Genomic DNA, 15,683 nt, shown 5'->3' with positions numbered 1-15,683 from the left:
CTTAGCTGGGGCTTAAGTAAGACATGTTAAAGGAAAAAGAAAATTCTTGTTAGGCTCTGGAAATATGCCAATAGAGATTTTAATATCCAATGGCTTTGGTGAATTCTCCTAATATAGCCTCTGTTATATAGCTTTGCCCTCATACCATAAATTCTCATGTTTTTATCTCAACACTGTTATTTTTAAAATATTCTCTACTGGAGTTTTAAAAAATATTTTTATTGATAAATCTTAACATATAAGAATTCCATACATGGTGTACAATCAATGAATCACAATATTATCACATAGCTGTGTATTCATCACCATGACAATTTTTTAGAGCATCTGCATCACTCCAGAGAAAGAAATAAAAAGAAAAAAGAAAAAACTCACACATACCATACCTGTTCCCCTCTGTCTCATTGAACACTAGTATTTCCATATCCAATTTATTTTAACTTTCGTTCCCCATTATTTGTTTATTTTTTATTCATATTTTATACTCATCTATGCGGTTTGGCCCAACCGCTAAACTATCGGGGACCCTCTACTCCTTACCTTCTCACTGCTTGCTAGACGACACTGCCACACGCAGAAAAGGGGCTCGAGCCGGGGGTCTGGGTCCAAGGGGCGCGCGCAGGAGACCTCGCTGCGGGTCTAAAGGACTGGAGGCCGAGTCAATTAAGGCATGAAGTGAGGTCGCTTTATTGTTGGTAGAGCTTATGCCAGGACCGCCAGCAGCTAAAGACCACAAGGCTGGGCGAGCCCTGGATTATATACAGTTTGAGGAGAGGCGGAGTTAGGGCGTGGCCTCCAGGGGAGGGTAGCCAATCACACAGGGAGGACGGATGAGTGACTGTGACCATAGAGATGCTGTTCCTGAGTGTACTTGTAGCAGTGGATGTTGGGCAGGTGGAGGACTAAGGAGAAGGCCAATAGGGTTAAAGAGACAAGACTGCATCATCACTAGTCGCCGGTGAGGCTTGTAATTCAGAGGCTTAGAAGAACCGGACGTGCCAAAATGGCGAGGGAGGGAGAGAAAGAGACTAAGCCACCAGGCCAAGAATAAAATTATGCCACACATCTATCCATACCCAGGACAAAAGGAGCGTCAGACACAAGGTTTTCACAATCACACAGTCACATTGTAAAAGCTATATTGTTATACAATCGTCTTCAAGAATCAAGGCTACTGGAATGCAGCTCAACAGTTTCAAGTATTTCTCTCTAGCCATTTGTATTGGAGTTTTTATTTTCTTTTTGTTTCATGAGCTCTTTAGAAATGCATTTACATTTTTTGTCACTCAATTTCATTATTTTATTTTATTACTGACAAAGAATGTAGTCTTTATTTTTTCCTATTTGTAACTTACTAGTTTTCTTGTGGCTTAGTAAACAACCAACTTATGTCAAGATTAACTGGCTGATAACAAAGGATGTTTTCTATTTGTCGGATGAGTCTGTTATATCCTATATCAATATAGTGAATTGGAGTGATTCTTTTATTTTGAACTACTTAAATCAATTTCATCCAACTTTTTTCTTTAAATTTTCACAAATAACTTGTGCTTGGAGTATGCTATTATACACAGCATGTAACTGGATTTTATATTGTGACATAGTCTGATAAATTATTTTATTTAGTGGACCTATGAATATATCTTACATATATTTATTATTAAATATTTCCTGTTTTTCAGTGCTTCCTTGTTCATCTTTTTGTTATCAACCTTCGGCTTTATGGTATGTTTTCTCTTAGGGCTCTCCCCATCCCTCAATTAACACATGGTAGAATTCTTTCAGTTTAGTTGTTTTTTAGCTTTTGAACTACATACATAAACCACCATTTCTCTAATTATGAGCATTAAGGAAAAAAAATTTCTAATGATATCCCCTAGGTAAGTTGAGGAAATTAGCAAATTCATGTTTTCACAAATCCCCGCCACTCAAAATCTCATGCTCCCCAGTTTTTGTTCAAGAAAGAGGTGGTTTCATCTTCCCCAGCACCTTATCTATACCTTCCTAGATCTTCTTTATACTAACTCCCAGCCTCCATCCTGCTGTAGCCTAGGATCTAGGACCTGGAAACATGTCTCAGTAGTTTATATCTGGAGGTATCCCCATCCCCACCATTTTATTGCAGAAAGATTTTAGTTAGTATAGGCTAAACTTCTATAACAAATAAACATGAAATGGTGTCATAATTCAAACAGAATGAAATTATATTTCTCATTAGTATGATTGTCCAACATGGGTATTTCCGGTCTGAGGGTAATTCCAATCCATACGGTATTTCAAGAATTGAGAAAACCTCCATCTTATAATTCTCCCATTATTTAGCCTCATCCTAATCTGCATACAGCTAATATGGGAATGAGCATGGAAATTTAGAAACATTGGCCCCCAAAATTAAACGTCATTTCTGCAAACATTCCAATAATAAGAACTCAGCCACAATGTCACATCTAACTTGCAAGGTAGGTTGAGAAATGTGGCTTATCTGTGTGCACAGTATGAAGAATAGACCAATTTTTGGTGAAAAGTTAGCAGTCACTGCCACATATTTCACTGGGCATCTAAAAGATTAGGTTCAAAAAAGTTTTGGGGGCTATTCCTAAAACTTCATTCCTTCATTCCATTAGCCTCTCTTTTATAAGACTAATATCCAAGTTATTTAGAATCCGGGAAAAATTCAAAAGCACAAAAGGAAAATTTCCCTCACTCTTTTGGTAAATACTTTTGAGCATCTACTACCAAAAATACAACAAAGAACAAGATAAGGTTCTTGATTCCATGGATCTTACATTGTCATGTTGGGAGAGAGATGATAATAATAAAAAATATGTAATATGTTAGCTGTGATAAGTACTGTAGGAGAAGGACAAGCAAGTTATGATAGGGAATGGCAGGGGTAAAATGTTATTTTATATGGGATGGTCATAGAAGGCAACTCTGACAAGGTGATGTATAATTAGATGTCTGAATATGGACAGAGAGTCATGCAGGTTTCTTGAAAAACAACATTCCAAACTAAAAGAACATTACATACAAAGGCCATGATTTGTGAGTGATCTTATGAAGTTCGAGCAACAGAAAGAAAACTAGGGGTAGAGAGGAACAAGAAGAGATGTAAGAGATGAAGTTAGAGAGTAGGTAGGGGCCAGGACATGAAGGATCAGAAAAGCTATGGCAAGGACTTTTGAAACTATCTAAGATGATCAGGAAGCTAATGATGAGCTTTGACCTGAGAAGCAGCATGCTCTGAAATAGTTTTAAAGGCTCTCTCAAAGTACTGTAAGGAGAAGAAACAGCACAGGCAAAGGGATGTAAGGAGGAAGACCAGTGAGAAGGCAATGGTAACAAGTCAGTTCGAGGGTGGTAGTGCTGGTCATGGGGTGACATGGTTGGATCTGGAGTATTTCAAAATATAATGTAGTGGGCACTATGGTCCACTGACTGGATGCCCTCTTCAGGGACAAGTTACTCATCCCCAAGCTACTGGAAATATCGACTGCTACTGTCTCATAGTTGCATCCCATACAGAAAATTTCCTTCAGCCTCAGGGAACTGCCTTACCCAGGGTTGTACTCCCCGAGGGGCTGGCCTGTAGCCAATGACTCAAATATGCAAGGACACAGGCGTTTGAACCCTGTCTTGGCTTCCTGGTTGTGATCACAAGTACCATACATGGGTTGGCTTAAACAATGAAAATTTATTGGCTCATGGTTTTGAGGATAGAAGTCCAAATTAGCATGTCAGCAAGGTGATGCTTTCTCCCCAAAGTGTGTAACATTTTGGTTCTGGCTGCTAGTGATCCTTGGGTTTCTTTGATTTATATTTCTCCCTTGCATCACTGGTGATGTCCCCTTCTTTGTCTTATGGGTTCCACTGACCTCTGGCTGCAGGCTCTTCCCTGTGGCATTCTCTCTTTATGTCTGAATTTCTTCTGCTTGTAAAAGTCACCTGACTAGTGACTTCATCTCTTAGATAAACTTAGTTCCACCCTTGCGTGAGGCACTGCTGGAGCCTGAGATTCTTCCAGTTCTATCTAATGAGCTGCTAGGGAGTACAAAAAAAAAAAGCCTCTTCAGAGCCAGACCTCTACTCCTTGGGTCTTCCAATCAAGAACTTAAGTTGGTACATGGCTCTATATATCTCCAGGCTCTATGTGCTCCCTTTTCTCGGGCTCCAGCCCTTTTCCAATATTTTGTGCTGTTCAACTAAAAAAAAGTCTCTGTTTTTTTTTTCCTGTCAGTCCTGCCCCTTCTCTGCCAGGGCAAAAACTTCTAGTACCTTCAGTGCTTATTCCATGTTTATCTGTGTTGGGGGCTTATTAGTAGTCAGAATTTTTTAATTCTGCAACTGGAGCTTGGTTGAGCTAAACCCTTGCAGCTAATAAAGGCTGTTTCCTTTCCCCTCAGGGAACCAGCCTGCCATGCCTGTGGGGGAGGGGCACTGGCCGCTATGGTTTGGGGGACTTACAGTTCTGTGTGGAGTCTCAGCTGTTCTACCTGGCCCAGGCTGGTGTTCACTGTGTTTGGTAACTGATGTCCCCTTAGAAGTTGTTCTGGACAGGTGCTGGCTATTTTGCTAGCTGCTCTAGTAAAGGATGAAATAATTTCCACACTTCACTATGCCATCATCTTGACCCACTTCTCAAGGGGTTACATTTCTATTCACCTGGATTAAGTTAATCATTCTAATATTTCTTGATTTAACTATAGCATTTGTATAAATGCTATACCCATATTTCAATGACTAGTGTCTACAATTTTTACTTACAGGCTTTCTGCTTTGTTTTTTGCTATATTAACCTATTTGGGTCTTGCTTCTGGGTGATTATATGTTATACTTTCTTACTATTTTACATAGACTTATTTTTTCCTTTTCACTTTGAGGAATCAAACATGCTTAATTTACAGTCATTACTGGATTTCTATGTAATTTTCAGTTTCATTCAAGTGTCTTCATATCCCAATTGCTGATGGTTTTTTGTACTTCTTAGCACTAAGTTTCTTCAAGCTTGATATTTTGGTTTTCAGGCTCATCTAGCTAAGGGTTCTTTTATTTTTTGTTTCCCCCCTCAATCCCTACTCTTCCTTTTCCCTATGCAGCAACCCTGTGGTGGCTACTTCACCTAGACCTCATTCTGGAATGGAGGCTCTGAGCTCCTGCAAACAATGGTGTGATAATTTGAAACTGTTATGTACCCCCAGAAAAGCCATGTTCTTTTAATCCAATCTTGTGGAGGCAGACCTATGGTTGGGGGGGGACCTTTTGATTAGGTTGTTTCCATGGAGATGTCACCCCACCCATTCAAGTTGGGTTTTAATTAGCTTGCTGGCATCCTTTAAAAGGAGAACATTTTAGAGGAAGCTCAAACAGAGGTGCTTGATGATGCTGAGAGAGCTGCTTGGAGCTCCTGGGAGAGCTGCTTGAAACTAGAAGCTTGGAGAGAAGGACAGCAAACACCACCATGTGCCTTCCATTGTGACAGAGAAACTCCAGACCAATCAGCCTTTCTTGAGTGAAGATATCCTTTTGTTGGTGCTTTGATTTGGACATTTTTATGGATTATGATTGTAACTTGTAACTTAATAAATCCCCCTTATAAAAGCCAATCCATTTCTGGCATGTTGAATTCTGGCAGCTTTAGCAAACTGATACAAATGGTGATGGGGTATCGAGGGTAATGATGACAGAAGACAGAACAGTCCCCATTCTTTCTATGAAATTTTGAGTCTCTGCCAAACACAAGTGATGGTGCCTGACTCTCTTAGTAAGCTCTGAATAAATAACTTGTACTTGTTCTCATCTGTGTGCCCTTCATTTATTTCCAAAATTCAGTGAGACCTGTTCTGGTCCCCCATATTCAGTGGGACATTTTCAATTTAATACCTTTCACTCCAAAAGGATACAAATCCTGGACTCAGCAATCCGCTTTAAGATCCAGCTTGGCTTCAGCCTCACATATAGAGAGATATTTATCTTGTTTCTGAGTACAGCAATATTGTATTAATTTTCTCTTTTTTGATTTTATCTATATTGATATGTGTCTGGAGCAGAGTCATTCAAAGCATGAACACAAGATACCATCTGAAACAGATGTTCCACCCTTTATTCCACAACATTTTTTGTATTTGAAAACAATAGCCTGTGGCTGCCCTGATTGTATGAGATTATATGCAGATAACAATCATCATTATATTAATGAAGGGACAGGATACCAACATTTTGGTAATAACTATCACATTGGGACAATCACCATGAAATAATGGTTAACAGTGTAAGTTCAATGACTACTTTAATAAGACAGAAAATGATTTCATTTTGTCAATTGATCAATCGGAGAAAAGAAGAAATACAGAGCTGTGAAAAATTATCTATGTAAAATAGTATGTAAGAGTCCATGTAAAACTTATTTGCAAACTGTTGGATCATGAAATCTGGCTGAAGGAGTATTTTACCAAAAAGAGATTAGTATAAAGGCCTTAAAGACCTCTTAACTACAACAAAGAGGCAAGTTGTAAGGTATGATACTAGGCCTTGATTTTAATTTCTTATAAAAATTAATAAAATTTATCATAATGTTGCAAGCACAGCACTCTTATAGAGGAATATTAACTAATATCCAAGAAGTATGTATGAAGAGGAAGAGATAGGGATGAAGAAACACCACCAGCAACACATGAAACTTTTAATATAGGGACTTAGCACGCATCAATTATTCTTTTTTTCTGCAAACTCCTCACTGAGAACCCCCATTACAAAAAAGATCAGTTTTCTAATGTGACAAGTTTCACACCAGTTCTCTGAAGCCTGAAATTCACAATGAGAAATGAATTCCCATAGGCCAGGAATGGGAATGAATTCCAAGATTTTGCTCACTGTTAAAATGCAAGCCCCAGGAAACTTTATGTCAGTGAGGCTGTGATGCAGACAAGATCCTGAATTTCTCTAAGCCTCAGTTTCCAAAACTATAATGCTCCCTACATTCTCAGTAAACAGTGAGTTGATATGGGAGGATTTTGCGCAACTGTTTATCCTTCCCCAGGGCCTCTCCAAATATATAAATACCTCTGATGCTTAGACATGGCAAGTTTTCAGCTTGCTCCTACCCCTTCCCCAATCTGTTATTGATCCCAGAGTGTGAATGAGTTCACCAAATCCTTTTCTGAGACCTTGTTTTGATGAGGGAAGGAGATCAGGGGAGTACTGAACATCTTCAGGGTAGATGGAGGTTTGTCACTGACCAGTAGAAGAGCTACTGAAGAAAAGGTTGGGGAAGGTAAAGTGTACATGCACTTGAATATTTGATTTGTACTGCAGCAAAAGCTCAGATTTTTAATATTCCTTTCCATGTAACTGATTTCTAATTACAAGACTAGCTTTGATAGTTTCTGTGACATATAACACACACAAAAAACAATAAAATATAAAAGCAGGAATCAATGGAAGTAAGGAAAAAAAGTTATAAGACTTACAAAGGCTATATACAAAATGGCAGAAGAAATTCCTGCACTATCAGTAGTGACTTCAAATGTAAATGGATTAAACTCTCCAGTCAAAAGTTAGAGAACGGCAGAATGGATAAAAAAGCATAACATAACTATAGGCTGTCTGCAAGAGACTCATCTTAAAGTTGAAGATAAAGTAGGTATCAAGTAGAATACAAGTAGGATGGAAAACATATATCATGCAAGTAATAACCAAAAGAGAGCTGGGGTGGCTATACTAATATTGGATAAAATAGACTTTTTAAGTAAAAAAACAATCACGAAGGACAAAGATCATCATTATATACTGATAAAGGGGACAATTCAACAGTAAGATGTAACATTTATAAATATATATGCATCTAACAACAGAGCCCCAAAACATATGGAACAAATACTGACAGATTTGAAGGGAGAAACTGATGGTTCTATATTTAGAGTAAGAGACTTTAATACAGCACTCTCAATAATGGATAGAACATCTACTCAGAAGATCAGTAAGGAAGTACAGGATTGAATAATATACTAAACCAGCAAGACTTAACAGATATATATATATATATATATAGAACACTGCACCCAATGATAGCAGAATGTCCGTTCTGGTCAAGTGCATATGAATCATTTTCCAGGATAGACCATATGTTGTATCACAACACAAGTCTGAATAAATTAAAAAAATATCAAAATCATAAAATCCTCTGACTTCAAAGAAATTAAACTAGAAATCAATAACAGAGGGAAAAATAGAAAATTCACAAATATGTGGAAATTAAACAACATTCTCTTAAATAACAAAATATTTTCTAAAAAGAAAATCAGAAACAAAATTAAGAAATAGCTAGAAGTGAATTCAAAAGAAAATACAATATACCAAAACTAATAGGATGCAGCAAAGACAGTGCTGAGAGGACATTTATTGGTCTTAATGCTTACATTAAAAAACAAGAAAGATCTCTAATCAGAGTCTTATCTTCAAGACTGGAAGAATTAGAAAAAGAAGAGCAAACTAAACCCAACAACAGCAGAATGAAGAAAATAATAAAGATCAACGCTGAGATAAATGAAATAGAAAACAAAACAAAAAGAAATCATAGGTATCATCAAAACCAAAGGTTAATTCTTTGAAAAGATCTGTAAAACCTACACTTTTAGTTAGCCTGACATAGAAAAAATGATTGAGGATACAAATAACAAAAGAAATGAAAAGGGGGACATTACTACCAGCCCTGCTGAAGTAAAAAGACTATAAGAGGACACAATGAACAGCTCTGTAACAATAAACTAGATAACACAGATGGAATGGGAAAATTCTTAGAAACATACCAACTACCTACATTGACTCAAGAAGAAATAGAATATCTTAACAAACCAATTCCTAGTAAAGGAATTACTATTCAATCAGTAATCAAAAACTTCCCAACAAAGAAAAGCCCATGATCAGATGGCTACACAGGAGAATTCTACCAAACAATCCAAAAAGACTTAATTCCAAGTCTGCTAAAACACTTCCAAAAATTGAAGAAGAAGGAACAGTCCCTCTCTCATTCTACAAGTCCAACATTACTCTCATATCAAAACTGGATAAAGATATCACAAGAAAAGAAAACTACTGACCAACATATCTTATGAATATAGATGCAAAAATCCTCAATAAAATAACAGCAAACAGAAGACAACAGAATATTAAAAGAATTATAGGGTGGGCCATGGTGGCTCAGCAGGCAGAGTTCTCTCCTGCCATGCTGGAGACCCAGGTTCAGTTTCTGGGGCCTGCCCATGTAAAAAATAAATTAAAAAGAAAGTTGAAAAATAAAATAATTATAATACATGATCAAGTGGGATTTATCCCTGATGTGCAAAGTAAAAATCAATCAACGTAATATACCACATTAACAGAATGAAAGAAAACAAACACATGATCATCTAAGTTGATTCAGAAAAGGTATTTGACAAAATACAACACCCTTTCTTGATTAAAGCACTTAGAACACTATAAATAGAGAGAAACTTCCTCAGCATATAAAGGGCATATATGAAAAGCCCACAGGTAACATCCTACTTAATGGTGAAGGTCTTAAAGCTTTTCCTGTAAGATCAGGGGTAAGACAAGGATGCCCACATTCCCTACTTGTTATTGTGCTGGAAATTCTTGCCAGAGCAATTAGGTAAGAAAAAGAAACTAAAGACATTCAAATTGGAAAGAAGAAGCAAAACTTTCCCTATTTGCAGATGATATGATCTTACATACAAAAAATCCTGAAAAATCAACAACAGAGATACTAGACCACATATGTGAATTTAGTAAAGTGGTGGTGTACACTGATAATCAAAAATAATTCATGTTTCTATAAAACAGCAATGAGCAATCAGAAGAAATCAAGAAAAAATTCCGTTCACAAAAGCACTAAAGAGATCAAATATCTAGGATTAAATCTAACCAAGGAATTAAAAAACATGTGTACAGAAAACTACAAAACATTTCTAAAAGCAATCAAAGAAGACCTACATAAATGGAAGGACATTCCATGTTCATGGACTGGAAGACAACATATTCTTAAGATGTTAAAACTACCCCAAACAGGATTCAATGCAATCCTGATCAAAATTCCAACAATCATCTTTGCAGAAATGGAACAGCCAGTCATCAAATTTATATGGAAAGTTAAGGGCTTCAAATAGCTAAAGCCATCCTGAAAAAGAAGAATGACATTGGAAGACTCACACTTCCCAATCTTTAAACTTATTACAAAGCCACAATAATCAAAACAGCATGAGGAGCTGGAGCGGGCTCACTATCCGACCTGCCCTGTCGGCACAGAAGGATTCAGCTGTCGGCCCCGGGACAGGCTTTGCCTCCCCATGCTCCAGCCTCGGCTGTCTCCCACCCGCGGGGGTGGGAGCGGCCTCTAGCTACGCGCAGTTGAAGTGACTTGAGGATGAGGCAGCGGCCGCAGGGAGGATGAGGGCTAACCAGTTAGTGGTGCTCAACGTGTACAACATACACTGGATGAACCAATACACCTCATCCATTGGAACTGGAGTTTTTCATTCAGGAACTGAAGTATGTGGCAGAGAATTTGCTTATGGTGGCCATCCTTACCCTTTTCCTGGAATATTTGAAATTTCCCCAGGAAATGCTTCTGAACTAGGAAAAACATTTAAATTTAAAGAAGCTGTTGTTTTAGGGAGCACTGACTTCCTAGAAGATGATATAGAAAAAAATTGTAGAAGAATTTGGAAAAGAATACAAAGGCAAAACCTATCATTTGATGCAGAAAAACTACAATCACTTTTCCTCAGCTTTATCAGAGATTCTTTGTGTAAAAGAGATTCTTCACTGGATCAATTGACTTGCCTACCTCAGCTCCTGTATACCCTTTCTACAGAGTTGCCTCCCAAAGGAGTGGCTTACTCCTGCAGCCCTCCAGTCTAGTGTCAGCCAAGAGCTCCAGGATGAACTGGAGGAAGCAGGGGCTGCTGCTACATCAGCTTCCACGGCAAGCACCGCAGCCCCAATAGTTTCCTAGATTTTACACCAAAAATATGAGCAACAAAAGAAAAGATAGATAAATGTGACTTCATAAAAGTTAAAAACTTTTATTCCTCAAAAGACTTTATCATGAAAGCAAAATGACAACGTACATAATAGAAGAAAATATTGGAAACCATATTTCTGTAAAGGATTGACATCCAGAATTTTAAAAGAAATCCTTCAATTTAACAACAAAAAGACATACAACCCAATTAAAATAATGTAAAAGACCTGAATAGACATCATCATCATTAGTCACTTAAGTCAAAACTACAAATGAATTACCATTTCACACCCACTAGAATGACTACAATTGAAAAAAAAAAAGGTAAGTTTTGGAGAGGATGCAGAGAAATAGGAACACTCTTTCATTGCTGGTGGGAATGTAAAATGGTGCAGCTGCAGTGGAAGACAGTTTGGCAGCTCCTCAGAAAGCTAAGTATAGAAGTACCAAACCCTGACAATCCCACCACCAGCTAAATAACCAGAATAATAAAAAGCAGGGACTTGAACAGATATTTGCTTACTAATGTTCACAGCAGCATTATTTACAGTTGCCAAAGGAAGGAAGCAATCCATGGATCTGTCAACTGATGAATGGCTAGGTAAAACACAGCATATATACACAATAGAATATTATTCGGCCATAAAAAGAAACGAAGTCATAATATGTATGACAACATGAATGAACCTTGAAGACATCATGTTGAGGGAAATAAGCCAGACACAAAAGGATAAATATATTATGATCTTCACTGATTTGAAAAAAATAGAATATGCAAACTCAGAGTCAGAATCTAGATTATAGTTTCCCATGGGACAAGATGGAGATAGGGAATGAGAAGTTAATACTTAAAATGTACAGGGTTCCTAATTGGAAATGTTTTAGTAATATATGTTAGTGATGGTAGCACAGTATTGTGAACATAATCAACAGCACTGAAATATATATCTGAATATGATTAAAGGGGAAATGTTAGATTATATATATCATAACAGAATAAATTTTTTAAAAAATCCATGGAACTACACTACACAATGAACCCTACTTTAAACCATGGACTTTAACAGTACAATTATTAAAATGTGCTATCATCAAATGTAACAAATGGGTCATACCAATGCAATGTGTTGGTGGTGAGGTGGTATTTGGGAATCCTGTATTTTATGCATGATTTTTCTGTAAACCTACAACTTTTCTAATAAAGAAAAAAAGGAAAAAAATGGTAATTTTTCAAGATAACTGTCATCTACAACATATAGGTGGTTAGTGAGCATATGATTTATCCGAATCAGGAATCCACAATCCTTAAGAGGTTATTAACCACCTCCAATGTTAACATAAAAATATATACACTGAGGATATGTTAATCAGGATAAGGGATGTTAGAGATTATTTATCATTGGTGAAACAAAAGGTGTTCAAAATATTGCAGCTGGTTAGAGACATTGCTTAGGTCCCACTGCCCTTGGAAGATTTGAAAATCTGGCAAATCAACAGTAAAAAGGAATGAGATCCTGAATTATGTGGCAAAATGGATGAAACTTGAAGACATACTGCTGAGTGAAATAAACCAGACACAAGAGGATAGATATTGTGCAATTTAACTAAGATTAACCACCTAGAAGATGTAAGCTCAGAGTCCTAAAATGTAGAATATATGGGACCTAGAGATAGACAGAAGCTAGATATGGGGAAGCAGTTACCTAATATGTACAGATTTATTAATGAGGTTGGTCTTAAATTTTTGGGAATGGATAGAGGTGATAGCAGTTCCCTTTATTGGGATTATAAGTAACAATGCTTATTGAAGGTGAACATGACTGAAAGGGGTTGTCTAAAGTCATGTATCTCCCCAATTAACATTACAAATATAAATAAGTTCTTGCATGAACAACTTCAAATGTATGACATTTGTACAAACAGATAATAATAGAGTGGTATATGGGGAAAATTACCTATTGCATGCTGTGGACTATACTAAACAGGAATACCTTTCTAGTGTCACACCAATACTAAGAGTACATAACTGGGAGGTGAATAAGGGCTATGAGGTGTTCTGGGTCTGCCTTTATGTGTGGCTGTGTATATCTGTTATTTTTCTCTTTGGAGCAATGAATATTGCCTAAAATGGAGAGTGAGGATCATTGCATAATGAAGTGAGGATGCTGTGAGAAACTGATTATATACTTTGGATAGAATATATGGTATGTGAATATATTACAATAAAAACCACAAAATAAAAAATAAATAAATAAACAAACAGAAAGATGTAAGTGCTGGAGATATGGAGAGAGGTATAACTAGTCAATGTTAGTACAGAAGTAGAATTGTCCAACCTCTCCGGAATATAATGTAGTGGACCCACAGGAGGTTAAATATAGGGTTGCCATATGATTAAGCAATCTTGTTACTAGGAAGATAATCAGAAGAACTGATAGCAGATGCAGGAATAGACATTTACTCACTGATGTTTATGGTGGTCTTATTCATGATAGCCAATTGATGGTGGTGGCTAAAAGGTCCATCAAGTGAGGAGTGGAATGGGGAGCTGTGATGCATACACATGATGAAATATTGTGCAGCTACAGAACAAATGAAGTTGTGAGGCATGCAACGAGGTGAATAAACCTTGAGGATAATATATTGAGCAAAATAAGCCAGAAAGAAAAGGACAAATATTTTATGTTCTCATTTAGAAAATGCTGATAGGAAAACTAGGGCCTAGATTGTAAGCTCTTGCAGCAGTCACATTTATTTCTGAGTTAAGTGTCAGTTCTAAATTCTGAGATGTTGTGCTCTTTGTGCACTACTCGCTAGTTTCCTGGATCTATGGGTACCTGTGTGAAACCTAAGACTCAGAGTTAGAGTTCTACAGCTCTGAAAGTCAGCATTACTCCATAGAGCCACTGTTACTGAAGATGAAAAAGAGATCAGAGTTCAATTAAAGATATGTATGAAGTAGATCTCGTTGGGACTAAGGTAAATCAGAATACAGGATAAAGGATGATACTGTCTGTATTTTAAAACTACAACTTCTGTGTGAGACCAAAGGAAGAGATGTTTATTTTTGTCCAAAATTTAAATATTCTGTAGCACACTATCTAACTTAACCTGTCTGACCAGTTTATTTAAATAACCTAAATACTTGGAGCTTAGAATAGGAAATGAGATCTGATGATTCTGTATAACTTAATGTAATATCATGATACATTCCAGAGTATTTTGAGCAGATTATAAAAAAAGTATTGTGAAGTCCCTTGAGGGACTGTAGAAAAATATAGAACTATTAAACTTCCCTACCTGGGAAATTCTTGATATTCTCTCAAGCACTGGGAACCCCCAATTTAATAAGGCAAGCCCTCGATCTTGAAGCTGGCTCTTATGAAACTTATTTCTGTAATGGTGAAGCTAAGCCTACTTATAAATACACTTGAATCACCCCCAGAGAACCTCTTTTGTTGCTCAGATGTGGCCTCTCTCTAAGCCTTACTCTGCAAATAAACTCATTACCCTTCCTGCTATGTGAGATGTGACTTGCCAGAGATTTAAGCTTCCCTGGCAACATGGGACATGACTCCCAGGGATGAGTCTGGCCCTAGTATCATGAGATCGAGAATACCTGCTTGACTAAAAAGGAGACATAAAACACAACAAAATAAAGTTTCAGTGGCTAAGAGATTTAAAATAGAATCTAAAGGCCACTGTGGAGGTTACACTTATTTAATAGGCCATGGTATGGAAAGCCCCAAATTAGCAGTATTCCTGGAAACCTTAAAGAAAAACCCAGGGATCTATCTAAGATGGCATTATAAAATGTTTACTCATTATTTTTCAGAAACTTAAAACATTCAGATTGTTTCTGTGCCAGATAAACCCTGAAACTTAGAGGTACCAGTTTCTCACACCAACCAGCTGCATTCCCCTGCCCCATAATATTAACACCCCTTTTCAACATGAAGGTGTTAGAATGCTCATTGCCCATATATCACTGAAGACTGAGAGAATGATCAAATGAGAGGGAGAAGTTATAATAGAGAAGTTAGGATTTAACAAATGATTATGGTTACTGACTCATAGTATATAGATGTTTCTTTTTAGTTTTTAGTATACTAGAAGAGCCAGAAGGAAATACCTGAAATTGTGGAACTGTAACAACAGCATATTTTGAAATTTGCTCTTACTACATGTTAAACTGAACCTTGGAATTTAACATTTTATTGTATATATGTTATATTACACAATAAAAAACATGTTTTAAAAAATACAGCAAGCTCCTCAAAGGGAGAAAATATTTTGAAACCACATATCCAATAAGGGTTTCATATTTGCAATACATAAAAATCCTACAACTCAATAAAAAGACAACCCAATTTAAAACTGAGCAAAAGATTTGACTAGACACTGTGATGGTTGGGTTCAGGTGTCAACTTGGCCAGGTGATGGTGCCCAGTTATCTGGTCAGGCAAGCACTGGCCTACCCATTACTGCCAGAATATTGTGTGGTTGGTTAATAAACCAGAAGGTTTGTTTATTGAATCATTAGACAGTTGATTGTATCCATGACTGATTACATCTATGATCGATGAAAGGTGTGTCTTCCACAAATGAGGTAATTCAATTAGTTGGATTTGATCCAATCTGTTAAAGGCTTTTAAGGAAGAAGAGG

The 15,683-nt window shown here is 37.0% G+C and overlaps 1 long non-coding RNA gene and 1 pseudogene across 3 annotated transcripts in view; one reads left to right on the top strand and one right to left on the bottom strand.

Annotated features, from left to right (window-relative positions):
* LOC143670355 (uncharacterized) overlaps positions 1-15,683 on the bottom strand; it is a 249,778-nt gene that overhangs the window by 135,498 nt on the left and 98,597 nt on the right. The gene's annotated exons all lie outside the window — the stretch shown is intronic.
* Positions 10,441-11,008, top strand: LOC143670893 (deubiquitinase DESI2 pseudogene; annotated as a pseudogene).

Source organism: Tamandua tetradactyla, chromosome X (genome assembly GCF_023851605.1).
Source record: "Tamandua tetradactyla isolate mTamTet1 chromosome X, mTamTet1.pri, whole genome shotgun sequence".
NCBI lineage: Eukaryota > Metazoa > Chordata > Mammalia > Pilosa > Myrmecophagidae > Tamandua > Tamandua tetradactyla.
This window is presented reverse-complemented; position numbering and strand designations above follow the sequence as displayed.